Here is a 26,996-nt window from a genome sequence, read left to right as displayed (position 1 = left end):
ATTTTGCTCTTTATCTTCTGTTGGTTGCCGCATCAGAAGGTAGATTTCCTCGTTTTTCCTCCTCCCCCTGTCTCCGTTATCTTAGTCCCCATATCTTCCACATTACTCTGCTTTCAAATATTAATAGTTTTTACTTTTCTCGCTTAGTCCATGTTTCTGTACCGTACATTACTGCTGGGCATATCACTGTGTTGTAGATTTTCATCTTAGTGTTCACTGAAATCGATTTAGAGACGAGCGTCTCTCTGGGAGAATGCATGCACTTCATTCCCACTGCTATTCTTTCCTTGATGTCCATTTTTATGTTGTTGTCCGTGGTAAACCAAGATCCCAAGTATTTGAACTGGTATACTCTCTTGAACCTTTTGCCATCTTTCTCAAGAAATCCTTCCTGCTCTTGTCTTCTTCCTAATTGTATGAGCTCTGTTTTGTCTTGATTCACTTTGGGCTCTACCTTCTGTCCATAATAGTCCATTTTCTAGTACATTCCTTTCAACTCGTGCTTAGATTCACTTAGTAGTACTATGTCATCTGCATATGCAAGGCAACTGAAGTTACTGTCCATATCTACTCCAGCCCACTCCTGTTGCCTACACTCTTTTATTACTTTCTCTAAGATGACATTGAACAGAACACATGGGAAGCATCCCCTTGTCTGAGGCCTGTCTCAATCTCGAATGTTTCTTATGTGGATCCTCGGAAATGTACTGCTGCCTTTGACCCTTCCATACAAGCTTGCACCATTATCATTAGCTTCTCACGGATTCTGAAGTCACGCATAGCATTGTAAAGGCTATTCCTGTGGATGCTGTCATATGCACGTTGAAAATCGACGGACAGGCTGTAGATATTTTTGTCATATTCCCAGTGTTTTTCAAACAATTGTCTTAGTGTAAAAATGTGATCTATTGTCGATCGGTTTGGTCGAAAGCCAGCTTGGTACTCCTGTATGTTGTTCTCTATGAATGGTTGCAATTTTCTGAGGATAATGATCGACAGCACCTTATACGTTACATTCAACAAGCTGATTCCTCTGTAGTTACCGCATTCCATTTTGCTTCCCTTCTTGTGTATTGGGCATATTATAGCTAATTTCCATTCTTCTGGCAGTGTCTCCTTCTCCCATATACACTCCTGGAAATTGAAATAAGAACACCGTGAATTCATTGTCCCAGGAAGGGGAAACTTTATTGACACATTCCTGGGGTCAGATACATCACATGATCACACTGACAGAACCACAGGCACATAGACACAGGCAACAGAGCATGCACAATGTCGGCACTAGTACAGTGTATATCCACCTTTCGCAGCAATGCAGGCTGCTATTCTCCCATGGAGACGATCGTAGAGATGTTGGATGTAGTCCTGTGGAATGGCTTGCCATGCCATTTCCACCTGGCGCCTCAGTTGGACCAGCGTTCATGCTGGACGTGCAGACCGCGTGAGACGACGCTTCATCCAGTCCCAAACATGCTCAATGGGGAACAGATCCGGAGATCTTGCTGGCCAGGGTAGTTGACTTACACCTTCTAGAGCACGTTGGGTGGCACGGGATACATGCGGACGTGCATTGTCCTGTTGGAACAGCAAGTTCCCTTGCCGGTCTAGGAATGGTAGAACGATGGGTTCGATGACGGTTTGGATGTACCGTGCACTATTCAGTGTCCCCTCGACGATCACCAGTGGTGTACGGCCAGTGTAGGAGATCGCTCCCCACACCATGATGCCGGGTGTTGGCCCTGTGTGCCTCGGTCGTATGCAGTCCTGATTGTGGCGCTCACCTGCACGGCGCCAAACACGCATACGACCATCATTGGCACCAAGGCCGAAGCGACTCTCATCGCTGAAGACGACACGTCTCCATTCGTCCCTCCATTCACGCCTGTCGCGACACCACTGGAGGCGGGCTGCACGATGTTGGGGCGTGAGCGGAAGACGGCCTAACGGTGTGCGGGACTGTAGCCCAGCTTCATGGAGACGGTTGCGAATGGTCCTCGCCGATACCCCAGGAGCAACAGTGTCCCTAATTTGCTGGGAAGTGGCGGTGCGGTCCCCTACGGCACTGCGTAGGATCCTACGGTCTTGGCATGCATCCGTGCGTCGCTGCGGTCCGGTCCCAGGTCGACGGGCACGTGCACCTTCCGCCGACCACTGGCGACAACATCGATGTACTGTGGAGACCTCACGCCCCACGTGTTGAGCAATTCGGCGGTACGTCCACCCGGCCTCCCGCATGCCCACTATACGCCCTCGCTCAAAGTCCGTCAACTGCACATACGGTTCACGTCCACGCTGTCGCGGCATGCTACCAGTGTTAAAGACTGCGATGGAGCTCCGTATGCCACGGCAAACTGGCTGACACTGACGGCGGCGGTGCACAAATGCTGCGCAGCTAGCGCCATTCGACGGCCAACACCGCGGTTCCTGGTGTGTCTGCTGTGCCGTGCGTGTGATCATTGCTTGTACAGCCCTCTCGCAGTGTCCGGAGCAAGTATGGTGGGTCTGACACACCGGTGTCAATGTGTTCTTTTTTCCATTTCCAGGAGTGTATATCTCTAAGTGTAATCTCTCACCTCCCTCCTTGATTAATTCTGATATTATTCTGTCCTCCCCTGGGGCTTTGTTGTTTCTGAGTCCTTTGATTGCGATCTTCACGTCTTCTTCACTAACTCCCCATTCTTCTTCATCTTTCCTTTCCTCCGTAGTGTTTGCAGGTCCTCTGGGTCTGGGTGATTCAACAGTTCTGAGAAGTATTCTTTCCATTTTTCTACAATTCTTTCCTTGTCATTTATCAAGTTGCCGTTCCTATCTCTAATCAAAAAAGTTGGGCTCTGAAATCCACGTTTCCGATTTTTTATGTATTGGAGGAATTGCCTTGAGTTCTTGTTTTGGCTCTCTGTCTCAACTTGTTCTAGCAAACTAGTTAGATATATTCTCTTCTCTGCTCTTGGGATTCGCCTTGTCTCCCTTCTGATGTTGATAAAATGTTCCCTTTTCTGCTCATTCTCCCTGTCAGGTAGCCACTTCTCCCTCATCTTCCTTCTCTTTTCTGTAGCCTTCTGGCATGTCTCGTTGAACCATTTCCTCTTCTTAATTATCTTATTTCTTCCCAATATATCCTCCGTTTCTTTCGACCGTTCCTACACGTTCTCTCTTGCTTCCAGGGTCTCTAGGACCTCAAAACGGTTTTTAATTTCTAGAGCATATTGATCTTTAATGGCACTTTCTCGTAGTTTCTCAACATTCTTCTTATGCATGTAGGTGAACATGAGTTTAAGCCCGCACACAATGAGGAAGTGGTCTGACGTACAGTCGGCTCCTCTATACGACCTGACGTCCGTGACTCTATGGCTATAGCGCTGGTACACCAAGATGTGATCTATCTAGTTGGTGGTTCTTCCATCCGGTGAACACCATGATCCGTTATGTATTCTCTTATGTTCGAAGTAAGTCGAACTTACTCTCAGGTTCTTTGAGATAGCTAAGTTGATCATCCTTTGACCATTCTCATTGGTCTCATCATGCAAACTGTGCCTTCCTATAGTTGGTATGTAGAATTCTTCTTTTCCTGCATTTCCATTAAAATCTCCCAGCACTATCCTGATATTTCTAGTTGGTATGCTCTCAATTGTTTGTTCTAGTTGGTCATAGAACTCTTCCTTTTCCTCATGTGTTTTATCCTCACTTGCGGCATGAACATTGATGAATGTGATATCTGACACTTGGTTTCCAAACACTACGTAGGATATTCTCTTGTTAAGAGCTTTGAATTCCTTCACCGAATTTTCTGCTTTGTTTTGTATTACAAAACCAGTGCAGAATTCGCGTTTATCTACACAGCCGCCGTAGAACAGTGTATATCCATCCTCTTTGTGAGTTCCTTCTCCTAGCCATCTTGTCTCTTGTACCGCCACCAGGTCCAGTTTATATCGGTTAATTTCTGAGACCATAGTCTGGATGGTTCCTGGTCTACACAGGCTCTGAACATTCCAAGATCCAAAATTAAAATTTCTAAATCATATACCGTTTTTCCTCCATTCTAACGGAGACCAAAGCAAAATAAAACCATAGAGTTGCAGGGAGCAATGGTTTTATCAACAGCATGTCTTAAAAGTAAACTAAACTCCGCTCGAACAGGCGACGAAGGCCCGACGGTACCGACCGGTCGCCGTGTCATCCTCAGCCCACAGGCGTCACAGGATGCGGATGTGGAGGGATATGTGGTCAATACACCCCTCTCCTGGCCGTATGTTAGTTTACGACACCAGAACCGCTACTTCTCAATCACGTAGCTTCTGGGTTTGCCTCACGAGGGCAGAGTGCACCCCGCCTGCCAACAGCGCTCTACAGAACGGATGGTTATCCTACCAAGTGCTAGCACAGCCCGACAACGCTTAACTTCAGTGATCTGAAGGGAACCGGTGTTATCACTGTGGCTGACCCGTTTGCGTAGCACACGTAGTAGAGAAACTAATTTTGTAATTTATCGATAGGCGTGACAAACTTAAGTCCATTTCATATTCAGTGCCAAAAATTAAAAATGTTGACCGTCGATTGTGAACCTTCACAGCTATACTAAAAATGAATATCGCAAACAGCATGGCAAAATTGTTGTTGTTATTCAATGTCTTGTTGTATAGACTGGGAACAAGCTGGATAACAAGAAAAGAAACATGTCCATCAGAGAACTGTGTTGCAGCAATTGAACTTCTCGAGGCCATCGTATGCAAACACAACATGTATTTATTTCCTACTTTTCAGTAGTGACACAAAAACTACATTCACTCCCGTCGGTAGTGTGAGGGCATCATGTTTGACGGGAGCTCTGATTAACCTCAGGCTAGGAATTCTTCTCTTGATGTTCGCTGAGGTGAAGGAGGTCCTTTGGTATGAGTGAAAAATTTTATCTCTAGTGACCGTCGCACATGAGACCTTTCACATACTAAGTAAAAAAACTAGCCAGCAAGACCATCCACAGCCACCAACCCAAGAGACAGAAAGAAGACTTTCCGACTATCATCTTTTATTGAATTCTGACATCTTTTTCAGGAAATAGTAAATATAACTCCTTATGGGGTTTAGGAGCACAAGGCAGTGGTTTGTCGATTAAATGTAATATTACTGTACCAACAAGCATATTCTGATTTTCTTTTATTAGGCAACCACTTTCGACGTTCCAATCACGCCATCTTCAAGCCCGTCGCATGAATGACACCAAGTATCACTCATGCATGTGTGAGACAAGCTGCCAACAATCATATTTGGTTCCGTAGATATCTGAACTTTATGAACATTAATTTGATGTTGTGAGCAGGGAACCAAAGATACTGAGTAACTTGTGAAAAGCAAAAATTCCGTGCCTAAGATTCGAATTTTCAACTTTCTTCTTCGTAGCGTCAATTGTACTGTGCGACAATAAGGACAAGACCGAAAAAGTTAGGGGTGAAAAGCTTCGTACTCTGATCTCTTCCATTTCGAAGCAGACACCTATTATTCTACGAACGCTGATGTAGAAGGACAACACTACTGTAGTGGGTCTCAGTCAGTACGCACAAATCAGCATCACAGTTCCTCGTCAGCGATCAAAGGCTGAGTGGTTTCCGGATGGCGTCTGCCACTTCTGCATGAATAGTATGTATTTACAGAAGTGCAAAATACGGTAATGCTAAGTTATATGTCTTCCTTCTTACGGTAGAGAAGATAAAAGTTGCTGACGCGTACGATCTCTCAGGACCTAGATTTGAAATAGGCAGAAGCATAAAATTCCACTTTGGGCCAATCTCAATAAAAGCACATTCAAAAACCATTGGTGCTGTTGGTACTATGTAGTGTGGTCGTATTACGTTTGAGGACTTTTGGCGCAGATGTATACTCGTTAATGTGTAAAACGTAGTCCAAGGATCTCACCCTCTTTCCTGAATACAAGTAATGTATTTGCACTTGCGAATATGGACAACCATCAGGTGTATAATGGTTTGACGACAATGAAAATTTGTGAGGACCGGGACTCCAACCAGGGTTTCCCGCTCGTCGCGAGCGGTCGCCTTACCATTTGCCTATCCGAACACGACTCACAGCCACACCCAAACTTCCATATCACGTCAACCATGCGTCTACTACCTCTACTCGTAGATGCATTACGTATATTTCGATATAAGGGAGACATTTTACTTGAAAGTCACTTACCCGGTGTCGATGGATAAATACGATATTGCAGTGCCTGTATTTTTCCGAATTACGATGAAATGAACCCGATGGAACACTTCTGGGATGTGATTGAACGTGACGTCAAAGCTCATCGCTCCCCTCCCCTGAATTTACGGGAATTAGGTGACTTGTGTGCATGTCCAAAGGAACGCTGCAATGTCGTACAGAAGGTTGATCTTTTAATGTATACACGTTTGCGCTAGTAAAAATGTGCAATCTGTATATTTGATATTCTGAAATACAAAAGTTATGAATCCATTAATCAAGGGAATATAGTATCTAAATATTTGAACTGTTCATTCAACACGTTCATACCATTTTTTAAAAAAAAAACGTAAAAATTTGAACTGTCCACTCAGTCCTTTTATGTGGCGACTCACATAATCTCTATGAGAACTGTGGAACGATTAACCAAAATATTCTTTTCAGTCACTAGATGAAGTTGTGTGCTTACTTCAGTCCCCACTACCAATGGAAAATCTGCTCGCGTGCAGATGTGCTGAGCAGATCATTACTGTCCAGGAGTGAATGTAACAGAGATAATGTGAGTCATAGTACGGACGTTTTCCACGGAACGATCATATTTCTATATAGACTGATCAGCGAGAACATTATGACCATCGACGTACTATCGATATAAACTCGTCCAGACGATAGCAGCGTCACAAAGCGAGGAATGACTGCTAGTCAGACACTCGCACGGAGCTTAAAGTATCAGTGAGCGACCTGTCCGTGTGTAAAATGGGGAAGGCGCGCGATCCATTTGAGTTTGACCGAGGGCAGTTTGTGACGGCCAAGAGGCTCAGCACGAGCATTCCGGAAACTGCACGAGTTGTTGGATGTTCGAAGAGTTCTGTGGAGAGTGTCTTCAGTACGTGGCGAAACCAAGGTGAAATCACGTCCACACGTCCTGAGGTTATGCGCCCACCCCTCATTACAGATGCCGGACGTCGGAGGCTGGGCAAACTGATAAAACAGGACAGGCGGCGAACTGTGACAGAACTAACATCAAACTGTAACACTGGGCGGAGTACAAGTGTGTCTCAACACGCAGTGCACTGAACATTCCTAACGATGGGCCTCCGCAGCCGACGACCCGTCCATGTGCCAATGTTAACACCACAAAAATTTGGAAATTTGTGGTAAGGTCTTATGGGACCAAACTGCTGAGGTCATCGGTCCCTAAGCTTACACACTGCTTAATCTAACTTAAACTAACTTTCGCTAAGGACAGCACACACACCCGTGCCCGAGGGATGACTCGAACCTCCGACTGGGGGAGCCGCTAGAACCGTGGCAAGGCGACTTAGACCACGCGGCTAACACCACGACATCGGCAGCTACGACTGAAATGGGCACGTGACCATCGGCACTGGATGCTGCGCAGTGTCAGAGCGTTGCATGATCTGATTAATCCCGGTACCTTCTACATCATGGCGATGGGAAGGCGCGAATTCGTCGTCTTCCGGGGGAACAGCTCCTTGACACCTGTGCTAAGGGACAGAGACAAGGTGGGGGCGGCTCCATTGCGCTCTGGGAAGCGCTCACTTACGCATCCATCGGTCCAGTGGAGCTCGTGCAAAGCACCATGATGGTCGAGAAGTATCGAACACTGGTTGCAGTCCACGTACACCTCTTCATGAGATCATACATCCCGACGACGGAGGCATTTTTCAACAAGACAATGCGTCATGTTACAAGGCCATGAGTCTGACGCAGTGGTTCGAGGAATACTGGCGAGTTCCAGTCGATGCGCTAGCCCTCAACTCTCCAGATCCGAACACATCTGGATGTGACTGAACGTGACGTCAGAGCTCATTGCCCTCCTCCCCGGAATTTACGGGAATTAGGTGTCTTGTGTGTGCAGATGTGAGGCGCCAACTGCCTCCAGCGACCTGCCAAGGCCTCATTGCTTCCATGCCATGATGCGTCGCAGCTGTTATCCGCACCAAAGATGGACATACCGGCTATTCGGTAGTGGTCGTAATGTTCTGGCTGATCAGTGCGAAGTATTTACTTCAACTGACGTTTCAGGGCACATAACTTATGCATTTCTCAATCTCAAATACAATAGTACACTTAATTTACTAGCTCAAATGAGTACATACTGAGAAAAGCTCAGTACTTCGACTTGTCATGCAGCAGTAGAAGCCTTTCCGCTGAGCCTCTACTGCCCAGGGTTGGCCAGTACATACCGAGTGCAGAAGAGCTGCGCCGTCACTCTTCGAATGCGATTTTCTCGACAGGAGTTGAGAATTGCTCCAAAGCGTATTGGAAGTGGCAGTTATGAACTTTACGTATGCTGTATGCGGGTCGAATCGTTGAGGGAAAGTTTGCGCCTCTCCTGATTAGCGAAAATTACAGAGTTAAAATTTTGTGCACTTTTTTTGTACGTTATCCTAGTAATTTTAATTATACATAACATTATGTTCTTCTTTTAGTTCAGTAGACTCACGATATGTATGTTATTACTCCTTGAAAATTCGAATACTCTGTTTGAAGTGGTTTCTGAGATTTAGGAAAAAATGCAACATAAAATGTAAATTTTCAGGAACGGCTTCCAAAGTTTCAAAGGACTGTAACTCACTTAATATATGCTTAATTTTTTATTTTTAATCACTCATAAGTACCCTGCACCATACTGTATATCATCCTCTTGACCTTTTTCCAAGTTTTTTCTCCTTCTCTTCTTTCTGGACTCCTTAGTGGACTCCTCAGTGACTACTCTGCTTTATCAATGCGAACCTTGTCCATTCGTTCAAGTTCTCTGATGAAGTTTGGTCCAGGATTAATTCCCATATGCTTTAGCACTTTCACCCTACCAATGTTGCCATCATTAAAAGAAATAACAGCATCACTGACCCCCACTTTAGTGTCTTCATTCCAACAAAATATTTTTTGGTAAGCGAGTCCATACAAGATTATTGAACGACTCATTGGGATTTTGAATCTGACCATGCAGACACTTCTTCAGTAATTCAGGATTTGCCAGGTCTCAGGTTTTATGATATCCATGACCGCTGCTGGGATGGAATGTTTATGGCTGTATGAACTGTCTGAGTACTGAGCATTGCGGTAATTGCATCATGAATCAGGTCAAGGAGGTCAAAGGTGGTGTACTAGTTTTTCATCAGTTGACAGTCTGTGGAAGAAGACAGCCCATAGTACCTGATTCATTTTCAACAAATCCTCCGTATTATTTCTAATGGCCATCCAATAATACTGCTGTAGTTCGTCAATCATTTTGTCTGTCAGCCTGCCTCTTATGGTTTTACCATCAGAATGTTTATTGTCTCTCAAACTTTGTTTCAAGTTCCTCAACCTGGTGCCCATTCTCTTCTGGACACAGCAATCCACAACCTTCTATACAAAAAATTAGCGATTTTATTAGACCTTGAAGTAATGTGCATAAAAATTTTATCGTTTTCAACCGGTGTAGATTATACGAGGGTTCGAACTTAAATAGTGGCAACTATTTATTCACAACCGATACAAAAGAGTTACATGTTTACGCCAGTTACTGTCCTTCAATGTAGTCACCAGCGTTGTGTAGAACTCATTGCCAGCGATGTGGAAGGCGTAGTATACCGTTAGCAGACCCTGTTCTGTTGATGATGCGAATGGAGCGGTCTACTGCCTGTCGAATCTCTGGTGCAAATCAAAGTCACAAGGACTTAAGTCCGGGGAGTATGGTGGATGGTACAGTACTTCCCAGTCCCATCGACCGAACAGAGCAGCCACAGCTTGCGCTGTATGCGCCCGCGCATTGTCGTGCAAAATGATGGGTGGGTTGCGCAGAAAGTGTCGCCGCTTCTTTCGCAAAGCTGGTCGCAGGTGATGCTCCAAAAAAAAGCTTCGAAAAGCTGGTCGCAGGTGACGCTCCAAAAAAAGCTTTTTGTATCGGTTGTGAATAAATAGTTGCCACTATTTCAATTCAAACCCTAGTGTTTAAAAAAATAAAATTAAATACTTCCCAATGTGAGTGGATAGTGACATATATATCATTTTATTCGGAAAATTGCATATTTTATAATGAAAGAAAAATCCGAAAACGTGAAAAAAAATTGTTTCCCTTTCTAATTCCACTTAAATACCGACTAGACGACGCGACATGTGCTGCGGTTGAGCAGAGAAGAGAAATGAACCGCCTTTCCTCGATAACTCACTGGTGTGTTTGGATAGTGCGTTTCTAATATTGACGTTTGCTTTAGTGTTGGTTTTCCTGATAAAAATCTAATAACAGACTTTGTTCCTGGTCTATAGAATCGTATAATGGACCTTCTTCAATGAATTAAAACGGAACTGTACACTTTGTTATTTTCGGACAGTCTGCTCGCTAGTTACCATGTTTCGCGATAATGCTTTCATTCGTTGCCGAACGAAATGTTTTTGAATACCTCTACAAGTTGGTAATATCAGTAACAAGTTGCGATGCTTTACAAACGTTGTGTATGATGCACTAAAATTGTATTCTGTTGAATGCGTAGCACGTGAAACTCGAAAGCTGCGAGAAGTCGCAAGCCTTAAATACAACATTATACACACACCAAAAAAAGTTTTGCATCACCTCGGTTCCGAGAGTTCCGGAACCTGTACAGAAAACAGGAATAGAGATCAACATAAACGTCATTTCCGCCCTTTTTATTGCTAATGAAAACCACACAATGCATGTTGTATCACTGTACAGCGAGACCTTCATTGGTGGTGGTCCAGATTGCTGTACACACCGGTACCTCTAATACCCAATAGCACGTCCTTTTGCATTGATACATGCCTGTAATCGTCGTGGCATACTATCCACAAATTCATCAAGCCACTGTTGGTCCAGATTGTCCCACACCTCAACGGCGATTCGGCGTAGATCCCTCAGAGTGGTTGGTGGGTCACGTGGTACATAAATACCCCTTTTGAATCTATCCCAGGCATGTCCAATAGGTTCATGTCTGGAGACCATGCTGTCCACTCTAGTCGAGCGATGTCGTTATCCTGAAGGAAGTCATTCACAAGATGTGCACGATGTGGGCGCGAATTGTCGTCCATGAAGACGAATGTTTCGGCAATATGCTGCCGATCTGGTTTCACTGACGGTCTGAGGATGGCATTCACGTATCGTACAACCGGTACGGCGCCTTCCATGACCACCAGCGGCGTACACCGGCCCCACATAATGCCACCCCAAAACAGCAGGGAACCTCCACCTTGCTGCACTTGCTGCACAGTGTGTCTAAGGCGTTCAGCCTGACCGGGTTGCCTCCAAACACGTCTCCGACGATTGTCTGGTTGACGGCATATGCGACACTCATCGGCGAAGAGAACGTGTTGCGAATCCTGAATGGTCCATTTGGCATGTTGTTGGGCCCATCTGTACCGCGCTGCACGGTGTTGTGGTTACAAAGATGGTCCTCGCCAGGGAAATTCGTGCATTTCTATGCCCTTTGCCATTCTATTCCTCACATTTCCTCCAGTTGAAAACTGTCCTTCCACACACACACACACACACACACACACACATATATATATATACGTTTGGCCTCTGTTTCTTTTACACACTGGTTGCCGCAAACAACGACAAAGCAAAAGGGATGGCTTTTTTTCCATTTCAGTGAAAGAAAGCCCGATTTGGCAGTTGCCCTTGTAAGAGGAGCGTGAATAGATAAGATGAAATTTCACGTTACTTCACAGCAGAATTTGCTGACTTGGTGGAGAGTACTTAAAAAGTTTCCGAAGCTCTTCAGATTATCTCGATTTATGCTAAAAATCTCTACAACTGAAATTTTAGCCGAGCAAGGCTAAATGTCAATGAGAAAAGACCACTGATCCTTTCAGAAAACGCTGATGACCTGCTCATTCTGTGTAACATCTGCTTAGTAAGGTTTATTTTGTAGAAACGGTGTGAGTTTTAGCAGTACTTTGTTTAAATGGTGGAATTCTTGTTTTCCGACAAAAATTTGTGGCCTCTGACGTTATGTTATTTTTATCTTTTGTTTCTAAGAGCTATTCCAACAGCCCGGTGGCTCCACTCAGCGAACACTGATATCTAGTTTATAGTGCAACATGCTGCTGTTTGTCAGCATATTACGTTGAGTTATTGAAATTCAAACTGAAAGGAATTGCTGCATCAGTTTTGCAATGATGCAGGTGTCAGTGGTCCCGTGAAGATTCTCACATGCATAGATGAGGTTCTGATCGTCCACACAGCACAGACACATGCCAGGATCATAATATTGTAAGGGCAGCAGTGACAGTACAGCTACCACAGCACAGTTAAGAGGGCTTATGACACAACAAGAACTGTCGTAAACCGGTTATGCTGTGGGCTATGGACGCACACCTCTAGCCCGTCTTCCACTCACACCACAGCATCGATGTGTAGGCTTTGCTGGTGCTGTCAGAGCATCACTAGGAAGATGGAATGGCGCATCATGGTCTTCAGCGATGAAACCAGATTCTGCCGGCACACAAGTGATGGTTGTATGCACATACATGGTAGACCCAATGAGCGCTGTCTTTAGTGCATTCATTCAAGACACACTGGCCCCATTCTAGGCCTTACAGTCTGGGGTATGATAAGCTACGACTCTCGCTCACCTTTGGTGTTTCTGGAGGGGATGGTAACAAGCGCTCTGTACATGAAGAATGTTATTAGACCCATTTTTTGATGTTCTTTCTGCAGGAAAGTGATGGGTTCTTGGAACAAGATAATGCTCGTGTACACATTTCCCGTGTAACTCAACGTGCTCTGTGGGATGCGTAACAACTTCCATGGCGAATACAATCTCTGGACCTGTCTCCAATCGAGCACATGTTGGATATGATGGAACAAGCAGTGACTCGTACATCTCGTCAACCGACAACTCTTACAGAACTACATGGATAGGTCGAGCAGACAGGCATAATGTATATCAAGATGGTATCTCCCATCTGTACAATCGACCGGATGCCAGAGTCAGCGCCCGTGTTGTTGTTCGTGGAGGCTACATCACGTACTAATAGTGGTTTTGCAGCATCGGTCGGTACCTGGTGCCTCAGAACTGCTTGCGCTATTGATCTGTAGATGTAATCACTTCATGTACTCCAAATGCACTGCTGCAACGGCCGCTTAACTTCACACTACCTGCAACTTTCCGGGTGCGTGTGAACCTTTCACCACCTTGGATTCGTGAAGCAGCCCATGTTAGCCTTGGCCTTCATACGCTTCCTAAGGACACAACTCCAGCCTCGCTCTATCGCCTTCAGTTTCACGACCTTCGCATGGAACTTCGCAATAGTACCTTTGTGTAGACTGATGGCTCTTGGACTGACCGTGGGGTCGGGTGTGCCTTCATCATTGGCGCCCATGTCTTTCGATATCGGCTTCCGGCACACTGCTCAGAATTTACAGCCGAGCTCTTTGCCGTGTATCAGGCCACAGAGTACATCTGGCGACACAGACTTTTCAATTGTGTCCTCTGCTCAGACTCACTCAGTACCATTCAAAGTTTATGTGTGCTGTACACCGCCCATCTCTTAGTGCAGCGGGTCCAAGGGACCTGACACTTGCTCCCTCGTACCTCAGTCTCCGAGTACTAGTAGCCATTAAAATTGCTACACCAAGAAGAAATACAGATTATAAACGGGTATTCATTAGACAGATATATTGTACTAGAATTGACATGTGATTACATTTTCACGCAATTTGGGTGCATAGATCCTGAGAAATCAAATGGCTCTGAGCACTATGCGACTTAACTTCTGAGGTCATCAGTCTCCTGAGAAATCAGTACCCAGAACAACCACCTCTGGCCGTAATAACGACCTTGATACGCCTGGGCATTGAGTCAAACAGAGCTTGGATGACGTGTACAGGTACAGCTGCGCATGCAGCTTCAACACGATTCCACATTTCATCGAGAGTAGTGACTGGCGTATTGTGACGAGCCAGTTGCTCGGCCGCCATTGACCAGACGTTTTGAATTGGTGAGAGATCTGGAGAATGTGCTGGCCAGGGCAGCAGTCGAACATTTTCTTATATCCAGAAAGGCCCGTACAGGACCTGCAACATGCGGTCGTGCACTATCCTGCTGAAATGTAGGGTTTCGCAGGGATCGAATGAAGGGTAGACCCACGGGTCGTAACACATCTGAAAGTAACGCCCCCTGTTCAAAGTGCCGTCAGTGCGAACAAGAGGTGACCGAGACGTGTAACCAATGGCACTCCATACCGTCTCGCCGGGTGATACGCCAGTATGGCGATGACGAATACACGCTTTCAATGTGCGTTCACCGCGATGTCGCCAAACACGGATGCGACCACCATGATGCTGTAAACAGAACCTGGATTCATCCGAAAAAATGACGTTTTGCCATTCATGCACCCACGTTCGTCGTTGAGAACAACATCGCAGGCGCTCCTGTCTGTAATGCAGCGTCAAGGGTAACCGCAGCCATGGTCTCCGAGCTGATAGTCCATGCTGCTGCAAACGTCGTCGAACTGTTCGTGCAGGTGGTTGTTGTCTTGCAGACGTCCCCATCTGTGGACTCAGGGATCGAGACGTAGCTGCACGATCCTTTACAGCCATGCAGATAAGATGCGTGTCATCTCGACTACTAGTGATACGAGGCCTTTGGGATCCAGCACGGCGTTCCATATTACCCTCCTGAACCCACCGATTCCATATTCTGCTAACAGTCATTGGATCTCGACCAACGCGAGCATCAATGTCGCGATACGACAAACCGCAATCGCGATAGGCTACAATCCGACCTTTATCAAAGTCGGAAACGTGATGGTACGCATTTCTCCTCCTTACACGAGGCATCACAACAACGTTTCACCAGGCAACGCCGGTCAACTGCTGTTAGTGTATGAGAAATCGGTTGGAAACTTTCCTCGTGTCAGCGCGTTGTAGGTGTCGCCACTGACGCCAAGCTTGTGTGAACGCTCTGAAAAACTAATCATTTACATATAACAGCATCTTCTTCATGTTGGTTAAATTTCGCGTCTGTAGCACGTCATCCTCGTGGTGTAGCAATTTTAATGGCCAGTAGTGTATATTCCCTCCGATGATCTCTGTGTTACCGTCTGTCAGGAAGTGGTGTCCCTTTGGCATCGCCAATGGTACTCCCTTCACGGGTATAAGCTCCAGCTTATTAAGCCTCTCCCAGCGGCTCGGACGACATCCTCTTGGCCCTTCTGCCGGGAAGAGGTCATTTTAACTTGGCTGCGTATTGGGCACTGCCTTTTTAGCCATCGTCATTTGATAAGTGGTGCTACCCCACCACTTTGTACACATTCCACCCAAATTTTAACTGTCCGCCACTTCCTGATTGAATGTCCATTTTTTAACCGTTTACGTTCCCGCTTGGGTTCGCCGTCAGAGCTATCGGACGTTTTAGCAAATGACGCGCGGGCTGTCGAGCGCGTTTTACTTTCTATCCTCCAAAGCAATGTGGCGTAGGCCTTTTAATTTACCGAGCGAGGTGGCGCAGTGGTTAGCACACTGGACTCGCATTCGGGAGGACGACGGTTCAATCCCGTCTCCGGCCATCCTGATTTAGGTTTTCCGTGATTTCCCTAAATCGTTTCAGGCAAATGCCGCGATGGTTCCTTTGAAAGGGCACGGCCGATTTCCTTCCCAATCCTTCCCTAACCCGAGCTTGCGCTCCGTCTCTAATGACCTCGTTGTCGACGGGACGTTAAACACTAACCACCACCACCACCACCGCCATTTAACTTTTCGTTTTGGACCTCCGTTTCCGTATGGTGTCTTTTTTAGCCCTTTCTCCACGTCCCTATTTTTAGCTGTCTACTCATATGTCAGTTGAGAATGACGTATAGGCGTTTTTTAACTCCTTTCTCTTCGTATTCTATAGTTTGACTCGGGCACGTATGACCCCAGTTGTTTTTGCACCCTCAAACGAAATAAAACAAACACAAAGTCTCATGACACTGCAGGCAGACGCAAGACGCACCACGGCACATTCCACGGGCTGTGGCAGTGAATAGCTAGAGCAGAGCACGAGGCGCAGCGGGCAGGAGCAGAGGGCCGGCAGCTGCCGCAGCAGGCCGTCTCTGGCTCGGTGGCCCTGGCCCAGCCCGTCATCCTGGCGGGCCAAGCCATAAGACGTGGGCTGGGCGGGCGGAAACCAGCGCCGGGCGTGACTAATGGAGGTCGTTAATAAAAAGAGGAAAAGCATAACTCCCAGAATCTAAGTAGTGAATTTAGGTGCCCAGTGGATACAAAAGTTTTCCACAGCACCAACTACACCGATGAGCCAAACATTATGACCACTTGAAACAATAAAAGGTTACTCCATTTTTCAATCACAGTACAACAGAGATTTTGCTTGGCATTTATTCTAAAAGAACTTGACAGGTTTCCAGAAGTATACGGCATCAGATGTCAACGCACAGGTCGAGCTATTCCGACAAAGTTCTGGATGGTGGTATACGGGCACGCAGCTTGTGCCGGATATGTCTTCCAGTGGGTAAAGATAAGACCACTATAATGGCCCCCAGACCACTGTAGCACGATTGTAACCTTGCAACATGGACAGTTATCCTGCAGGAAGATGTCATGGCTGCTCCCACGGAAAGTCAGTGTACCCCATAGCATCCTATGGGACCGAACTACTGAGGTCATCGATCCCTAGGCTTACACACTATTTAATCTAACTTAAATTAACTTACTCTAAGGACTACACGCACACACCCATGCCCGAGGGAGGACTCGAACCTCCGACGGGCCGCGTGAACCGCGCAGCAGCATAATTCTGCCCTCACCGAGCTGTATGTTTTGTGCAGCCATTCGCCTGGATGACGGCGTGAAAGGACCCAACCATCGACCTAGTTTAACGAGAAATGCGATTCATTCGACAGGCGACACGTTTCCATTGAACCACGGCGGAAACTCAGTGATGCTGTACCCACTGCAATCACAACTGACGATGTTCTGTCAACACAGATACACGTAGGGGTCGTGTGTGATGTGGAGCTCCATGTTCAACAATGGCCTTTGCACTGTGCGCTCCAAAACACTCGTGTCTGCACCAGTATTGTCCTCTGTCGTCAGATCTGCCACAGGTCGGCGCCCGACCTGGATTACACAGTGGGTGACCCTCCGACCTCTACGTTTTGTGGTGAGGCGTGGTCGTCCAATACCATACAGCCTACTCGTTATTTCAACATCTTTCAACCACTTTCAACAGGTGCTCATGACAGTAGTAGCTAACAGGCAACCACCGCTTCAGAGATTCTCGTTTCCAGCCGCTGCGTCATAACAATGTGCTCTTTGACAAAACCGCTTTTATCAGTGGATTTACGCATTTGCGGCCCATATCTTACCAATAATGACTACCCATTCGTCTCTCTTCCGCTTATATTCTGCGCCACGTGCCCGCAACGCCACTAGGAGGCACTTGATCTGACGGCAGGCATTGGTAATAATGTTTGAAGCTGCAACTAGTCAGGTAAAACATGTTTCCACAATTCGTCAAAACTGGGAGTCGGACAGCGCCACGTGAATTCAGTTATTTTACAGTAGTAGTCGTCTAACTGCGGCCAACACGCTGCACACGGCCCGTAACACTTACTCTTGCGTCCCGTGATTCTCAGCGGCATTTTACGAGGTGCGTCTGAGAGGTTCGGTGAATGATCTTGGAAAATAAAGGCAACAAGAGTTACAAACAAAAAACCTTTATTGAACTTCAAAGTAATGATAAATAGCTACAAAGCACTTCTGAAATCGGTCGTAAAGGTGCTGGAAACTGTCAGCAGACGCTTATTGTGGAATCGCTCGAAGTACCCTGGTTGTACACAACATCTGCGAAGCGGAAGTCTTGCCGGAGAGTTAATTGAAGCTGGAGAATAAAAAGATGTTTGCCGGCGCTAAATCTAAAGAACAGTCACCTCGGGTTGAGCGGGAAAGTTGACCAAGCAGACGTTGCCGATACCCAACAACACATGACCAAATGCTTTGAGCGATTACGTAAGAAGAGTTTGCTGACAATATCCAATAGCGTTACAAGTGATGTCGCAAGTGTGGTGTAGCTAATGGTGATTACTGTGAAGGCCAGTAAAGGTACACTCCTGGAAATGGAAAAAAGAACACATTGACACCGGTGTGTCAGACCCACCATACTTGCTCTGGACACTGCGAGAGGGCTGTACAAGCAATGATCACACGCACGGCACAGCGGACACACCAGGAACCGCGGTGTTGGCCGTCGAATGGCGCTAGCTGCGCAGCATTTGTGCACCGCCGCCGTCAGTGTCAGCCAGTTTGCCGTGGCATACGGAGCTCCATCGCAGTCTTTAACACTGGTAGCATGCCGCGACAGCGTGGACGTGAACCGTATGTGCAGTTGACGGACTTTGAGCGAGGGCGTATAGTGGGCATGCGGGAGGCCGGGTGGACGTACCGCCGAATTGCTCAACACGTGGGGCGTGAGGTCTCCACAGTACATCGATGTTGTCGCCAGTGGTCGGCGGAAGGTGCACGTGCCCGTCGACCTGGGACCGGACCGCAGCGACGCGCGGATGCACGCCAAGACCGTAGGATCCTACGCAGTGCCGTAGGGGACCGCACCGCCACTTCCCAGCAAATTAGGGACACTGTTGCTCCTGGGGTATCGGCGAGGACCATTCGCAACCGTCTCCATGAAGCTGGGCTACAGTCCCGTACACTGTTAGGCCGTCTTCCGCTCACGCCCCAACATCGTGCAGCCCGCCTCCAGTGGTGTCGCGACAGGCGTGAATGGAGGGACGAATGGAGACGTGTCGTCTTCAGCGATGAGAGTCGCTTCTGCCTTGGTGCCAATGATGGTCGTGTGCGTGTTTGGCGCCGTGCAGGTGAGCGCCACAATCAGGACTGCATACGACCGAGGCACACAGGGCCAACACCCGGCATCATGGTGTGGGGAGCGATCTCCTACACTGGCCGTACACCACTGGTGATCGTCGAGGGGACACTGAATAGTGCACGGTCCATCCAAACCGTCATCGAACCCATCGTTCTACCATTCCTAGACCGGCAAGGGAACTTGCTGTTCCAACAGGACAATGCACGTCCGCATGTATCCCGTGCCACCCAACGTGCTCTAGAAGGTGTAAGTCAACTACCCTGGCCAGCAAGATCTCCGAATCTGTCCCCCATTGAGCATGTTTGGGACTGGATGAAGCGTCGTCTCACGCGGTCTGCACGTCCAGCACGAACGCTGGTCCAACTGAGGCGCCAGGTGGAAATGGCATGGCAAGCCGTTCCACAGGACTACATCCAGCATCTCTACGATCGTCTCCATGGGAGAATAGCAGCCTGGATTGCTGCGAAAGGTGGATATACACTGTACTAGTGCCGACATTGTGCATGCTCTGTTGCCTGTGTCTATGTGCCTGTGGTTCTGTCAGTGTGATCATGTGATGTATCTGACCCCAGGAATGTGTCAATAAAGTTTCCCCTTCCTGGGACAATGAATTCACGGTGTTCTTATTTCAATTTCCAGGAGTGTATTTTGTTTGTAACCCTTGTTTCCATTATTGCCTGAGGTCATTCATCGAAATTTTCTGATGCACCTAGTAATATGTACCTAGCAGCTAGCAGCCGAATTCAGAAACATCAAATAACGTTAAGAGACTGTAAAGACCGTAGTTTTCCTGCTCAGTAAGAAACAGGCATACAGAGTACGGTAATATATTAAGGTGTGCATAATTTTAATTGACGTTCATGAATGCGGCCGGGAGTTGACCGCATACCACAAGGGTAAAAGGGGTAAGTTACACGGCCACTGCGGGGTTAGAGGATGTGAGGGGGGGGGGGGGGGATGTTTCTATGTTTCTTTCACTATCTTCCATTGCAGAATACTGACGGGCATGTGCAACTTGTACCAATCGGCCGCTACGTTACAAATTTTAACACAGAAATAGCACGGATTAGTGATTATATGAGTACATTACGTTAAAATGCGATACATACAGGTACACTCCTGGAAATTGAAATAAGAACACCGTGAATTCATTGTCCCAGGAAGGGGAAACTTTATTGACACATTCCTGGGGTCAGATACATCACATGATCACACTGACAGAACCACAGGCACATAGACACAGGCAACAGAGCATGCACAATGTCGGCACTAGTACAGTGTATATCCACCTCTCGCAGCAATGCAGGCTGCTATTCTCCCATGGAGACGATCGTAGAGATGCTGGATGTAGTCCTGTGGAACGGCTTGCCATGCCATTTCCACCTGGCGCCTCAGTTGGACCAGCGTTCGTGCTGGACGTGCAGACCGCATGAGACGACGCTTCATCCAGTCCCAAACATGCTCAATGGGGGACAGATCCGGAGATCTTGCTGGCCAGGGTAGTTGACTTACACCTTCTAGAGCACGTTGGGTGGTACGGGATACATGCGGACGTGCATTGTTCTGTTGGAACAGCAAGTTCCCTTGCCGGCCTAGGAATGGTAGAACGATGGGTTCGATGACGGTTTGGATGTACCGTGCACTATTCAGTGTCCCCTCGACGATCACCAGTGGTGTACGGCCAGTGTAGGAGATCGCTCCCCACACCATGATGCCGGGTGTTGGCCCTGTGTGCCTCGGTCGTATGCAGTCCTGATTGTGGCGCTCACCTGCACGGCGCCAAACACGCATACGACCATCATTGGCACCAAGGCAGAAGCGACTCTCATCGCTGAAGACGACACGTCTCCATTCGTCCCTCCATTCACGCCTGTCGCGACACCACTGGAGGCGGGCTGCACGATATTGGGGCGTGAGCGGAAGACGGCCTAACGGTGTGCGGGACCGTAGCCCAGCTTCATGGAGACGGTTGCGAATGGTCCTCGCCGATACCCCAGGAGCAACAGTGTCCCTAATTTGCTGGGAAGTGGCGGTGCGGTCCCCTACGGCACTGCGTAGGATCCTACGGTCTTGGCGTGCATCCGTGCGTCGCTGCGGTCCGGTCCCAGGTCAACGGGCACGTGCACCTTCCGCCAACCACTGGCGACAACATCGATGTACTATGGAGACCTCTCGCCCCACGTGTTGAGCAATTCGGCGGTACGTCCACCCGGCCTCCCGCATGCCCACTATACGCCCTCGCTCAAAGTCCGTCAACTGCACATACGGTTCACGTCCACGCTGTCGCGGCATGCTACCAATGTTAAAGACTGCGATGGAGCTCCGTATGCCACGGCAAACTGGCTGACACTGACGGCGGCGGTGCACAAATTCTGCGCAGCTAGCGCCATTCGACGGCCAACACCGCGGTTCCTGGTGTGTCCGCTGTGCCGTGCGTGTGATCATTGCTTGTACAGCCCTCTCGCAGTGTCCGGAGCAAGTATGGTGGGTCTGATACACCGGTGTCAATGTGTTCTTTTTTCCATTTCCAGGAGTGTATTTGTCGCAATTTATATGAAGGTAAATGACGACTCTTCTAATTTAACATAAAGAGTAGAAAACATCGACTTTGAAACATTTAGTAAATATTTGTGATAGCAAACAGTTTTTGATGTTGTTGAGCAACAGTCATACAATATTCTTAAAGAAACACACCACCAATTGACTGATTTATTGTTTATTTGAGTGCAACCCAGATTTGAGCCGTTTATGTCATTTTCAAGTATCTGATTTTATGTCTCTAACATGTATTGCACGACACTTAACACGTTTTCAAGCTTAAAGTTGGTCCTCCCCCTCTTGCCTTAACTACTTCAAAAATTCCATTTCGATCTCAAATAAATTTTGTATCCTTATAGTACGCACTGACGAGCGAAAACTTCATGACCAGTGGCCACCGCGACGTTGGCTGCCGCCTGGTGGCGTTGTGGCCACGTGACGTGGTAACAAAAGTGTGTAAGCGGAGCAGACACGGGCGGGGCATCACAGTAGCGAAGATATGGACTACAAATAGGGAAATCCATTGAAATAAGCAACTTTGACGAAGGATACTCTATAATTACGCAAAGCTTGTGAATGGGTATCTCGAGAATGGCGAATCTGGTCGAATGTTCACGTGCTTCTGCCATGAGCATTTACGGAAAGAGGTAGAAGGACGGTGAAACCACCAGCAGGCGCTAAATAGTTGGACGTCCACAACTCTTCACAGAACGTAGGGTTCAGAGGCTTGTCCGCTTCGTAAAATAGGATAGATTGTGGTCTGTGGCATCTCTGCCGAAAGAGCACAATGCTGATGCATGCACAAATGTTTCGGAGCACACTGTTCATCGTACATTGTTGAACATGGAACTCCGCAGCAGACAGCACCTACGTGTTCACATCTTGACCCAACGACATTGTCAATTACGATTTCAGTGGGCACGGGACCATCAGGATCCCCCCGTCGATCAATGGAAACATGTGGACTCTTCGGGTGAATCACATTTTTGTTGGGTTAGATCGATGGCCGTCTCCATAAATGCCATCATCGAGGTGAACGGCGACTCGAAACGTGCAGTGCGCCACGGAACCAGCCTGCTGGGAACAATATTATGCTATGGTAGACTTTCTCCTGCGTTTGCATGGGACTTGTTGTGTAATCGAAGACACGCTGACAGCTGCGAACCACCTGCATCCCTTCATGCTTGAAATCTTCCCTGACCGCGATGTCATCTTTGAGCAGTATAACTATCGGTGTCTCGAAGCCAAAACTGTGCTACAGTGGTTTGAGCAGCAGCATTATAGTGAACTCGCGTTGATGTATCGGCTACCAAATTCGCCTGACGTAAATCCTGTGGAACCCATCTGGGTGGCTATGGGGCGTACGTAAATCAACAGCCCGTATGACCTGTGAATAGACATCTAAAGCCACGTACAACCACCAACCTACCAACAAACTGCCGGGTCTCTGATAAACAGAATCTGTGATGTATTTCTTTACAAAGACGAACAAAGAAGCTATGAAGCAGGTGGTCAGTGTACATCAAAGACATGTCAATACCCTTTCCAAAAATTTCAAAACTGCCCTTAGGAGAAATTTTTTATTTCCTTTTTTCACTAATTTAGATAACATTGCTATCCATAGACTCCTAAATTCGTAACATATCTGACGGAATTTTTTTCTACTGCTAGTATTCCGAAATGAAAACTTGGTTTCTTAATTTTCAAACTTGTATCGAAGTGAACTATGCAAATTTTATTTATCTGCTATCGGAATAACACAGGAGCCTAAAGTAAAGTCATATGGCTTGAGTGGCTGGGAGACTCTGAAGGGCTGGTTCAGCTGCCTAATAGGAAAGGATAGCCTACTCCTTTAGAAGGTACCAAGGAGGCCGCCAAGCTTGACGTTCCTATCCGACAGGCGGATCACCATCAACAGTTTCGCATGCCCTGACACCATGAGACACTGGAGAGGTCTGGAATTGTATCCAGGATATTGGAGGAATCAGAAAGTCAATATGGATCGTATGAAGATGAAATTTCTGACTCTGATATTGACCACGGAAAAGGTAGGCGCTGTGGTCTTGTGGTAAAGTGCATACTCGTCAGTCGAAAAGTCGTGAGAGCGAATCCAAGTGAGATCTGGAAATATTTCAGTTTTTTCACTCAGGGCACCACATCTCTGGTGTAAAACTATGCCAGGAACGGCAAGTGTTTCGTATTCAACATTATATTGTTGGTCCCATTTCCTTGGTAGGATTATTAGGAAAGCTTATGGACACACAACTCGCTGAAGAGGCGCAGACATGTGAACACAAGCGTTGTCTGCTGCTGAGTTCTGTATTCAACGATGTACGATGAGCGGTGTGCTCCGAAACACTTGTGTGTGCAGCAGCATCGTGCTATTTTGGCAGAGATGCCACAGATCACCGTCTATCCTACTTTATGGAGCAGACAAGCCTCAGCCCTTGTCCAGCGAAGAGTCGTGTACTTCCAACTATTTAGCACCTAGCAGTAGTTTCACTGTCATAACTCTTTCTGTAGATGCTCACGACAGTAGCACGTGACACATTCGCCCAGCTTCGCCGTTTTCGAGATACTCGTAATGGATTTCCCCATTTGCAGCCCATTTCTTCGCTAGGATGATCCCTCGTCGGTGCCTGCGTCGCTCACATGCTTTTATTACCGCGTCACGCGCCCACAACGCCACCAAGCGGCATCCAACGTCGTGGTCGGCACTCATATTATTTTGACTTACCAGTGTAACATTCGAACAGGCAATACTAAGAAATGAATTTCTGAAAAGAAGAATTTTTTTAATGTCGAATATAAATTTAAATGTAAAAAAGTCTTTTCTGGGAGTATTTGTCTAGAGGGCAGCCTTCTACGGACGTGAAACATCAACAAAAAGGTATAAAAAAAAAGAAGAGTAATGTGGTAGTATAGTAGAATGCTGCAGATTAGGCGAGTAGAACGGATACCCAATGAGAATGTGGCGAACTGCATAGGGAAAAGCTCTGATTCAGTTTGGCTAAAAGAAGGGATTAGTTGATGGCACACGTCCTGAGGTCTCGAAGAATCGTCAGTTTGCTAAAGAAGGAAAGTATGGAGGTAAATATTGAAAAAGGGACACTTACGCTCTAAAGCAGAAAGCAGGTTCAAAAGGATCTAGTCTGCACTCGATATGCAGATATGAAAAGACATGCATAGGAGAGACTAGCTTGGAGAGCTACCATTAAAGCAGTTTTAGGACCGAAGATCACAACAACAACATCCAATGTTTAAACGCGACTTTTATGTATAAATATGACATTTCAGTTCCCACTTACACATGAGCAGAATTGTCGAGCCTCTCCATGTTCTGGAACAGCACCGAACATGTTTTGTAATCCTTGTATTTCTCCAAGCACACGAAGACTCGTTACAAATAATGCAGCAAGGAATAAAGTCCATCTCTCAGTAACAACAAGGATGAGACTCTCTGAATTAAAAGACAAACGATGGTTCCGGATCTGCAACTAGGCGACATCTGCATAGTGTCGTGAATGAGGTGGCCCCGAGCACGAGTGGGCCGTGTGGCTGCTGCCAGCCATCCTGTATAATGGCGGCATATGGTGCTCATGGTAATGGAGCCCCTAGATGCGTGGTTTAGTGAGCGTGCTCCATTGGGTCTCCCAGATCCCGCATGACCACTATAAGCACTTGAAAGGAACTTGCAGTTCTGTTGCCAACTCTGATACCAATTGGTTGGTATAGATATGTGATACCATATCTCTCTCTTTCCAAACCTCTTCGCTGACGTGGTGTAGAGTAGCTGAGCGAACGACGACAATGATGAGGAGTGGATGCAGGTAGCAACGAGGACTTCAGCAGAAACAGGCGTAACTTCAGATGTGCCCCAGGGCAGCGTAATAGGTCCACTGCTTTTTACGATTTACATAAAAGATCTGGTTGATGGTATTGACAGCGGCATTAGACTGTTTGCCGATGATGCTGTAGTCTACAAGAAAGTAGTATCACACGGAAGTTGTGAACGAACCAATGAGGATTTGCAGAAAATAAATGTGTGGTATAATGACTGGCAGTTATCTCTCAATATTAGTAAGTGTAACCTACCGCGTATAACAAGACGAAAATCCCAATTAGTGTACGAGTACAAAATAAATGCCCTGTCGTTGAGAGCAGTAACATCCGTCAAGTATCTGGGTGTGACTATTCGAAATGATCTCAAACGGAATGATCAGATTACACAAGTAACGGGCAAGGCGCACTCTAGATTGCTGTTTATTGGTAGAATTCTGAGGCGATGCAGTCCTTTAACAAAGGAAAATGCTTACAATACGTTAGTTCGTCCCGTATTAGAGTACTGTTCGTCTGTATGGGACCCTTACCAGTTGGGTCTGATTCAAGAGATTGAGAAGGTCCAAAGAAGAGCAGCAAGATTCGTGACTAGTACATTTAGCCACCGTGAGAGCGTTATAAATCTAATAGAAAGTTTGAAGTGGGACACACTTGCAGATAGACGACGCGCTAAACGGGGCTGCTCACTAAATTCCGAAATCCGACATTCGTCGAGGATGTAGAGCATATATTATTACCACCAACTTTCAAATCGCGCAATGATCACGATTCAAAGATAAGGCAAATTAGAGCTCGTACTGAGGCATTCGGACAATCGTTTTTCCATCACGCGATCCGCGAGTGGAACAGAGGGGGGGGGGGGGGGGGGGGATATGGCTTTGCGTAAATTGTGCCCTCTGCCACACACCGCTTGGTGGATAGATGGTTCAAATGGCTCTGAGCACTATGGGACTTAACATCTGTGGTCATCAGTCCCCTAGAACTTAGAACTACTTAAACCTAACTAACCTAAGGACATCACATACATCCATGCCCGAGGCAGGATTCGAACCTGCGACTGTAGCAGTCGCGCGATTCCGGACTGAGAGCCTAGAACCGCTAGACCACCGCGGACGGCGTGGATAGATGTAGGTGTAGGTGTAGAGACGTGAACCGAGCTCCCACACGCACCCTGAGCCCTCACAGGAACACCATCCATAAAAACTTGTCATAGGGAACGTATTCACAGCCAGAAGCATAGCAGCAAACAGAGATGGAGGGATCTTGACGACTACAGAGAGACCAAAGGTGGTACATGGGACAACGGCTGGGAATGAGGGGCTTATCCCAGACGGCGGCTGTCGAGATGCTGACGATCAGGAAAGGGCATCGACTTCCATCGGCTCTGGGACTGCCGTAATAGCATGGGGACAATGGGAGCTGAATGCAGTGTGGGCTGCTGCGTCTAGGCGGGCAAAGATCCGGAAGCAGCAGGATCATCCACTTCACATGGACGAATTTGACTCTGGTGGTGTCTCAGTGACCCTCTTGGTGGGTGCCCAAAAAACATAGAAGTCTAGCAAAATACAC

This window comes from Schistocerca americana, chromosome 8 (assembly GCF_021461395.2).
Source record: "Schistocerca americana isolate TAMUIC-IGC-003095 chromosome 8, iqSchAmer2.1, whole genome shotgun sequence".
Lineage (NCBI taxonomy): Eukaryota > Metazoa > Arthropoda > Insecta > Orthoptera > Acrididae > Schistocerca > Schistocerca americana.
This window is presented reverse-complemented; position numbering follows the sequence as displayed.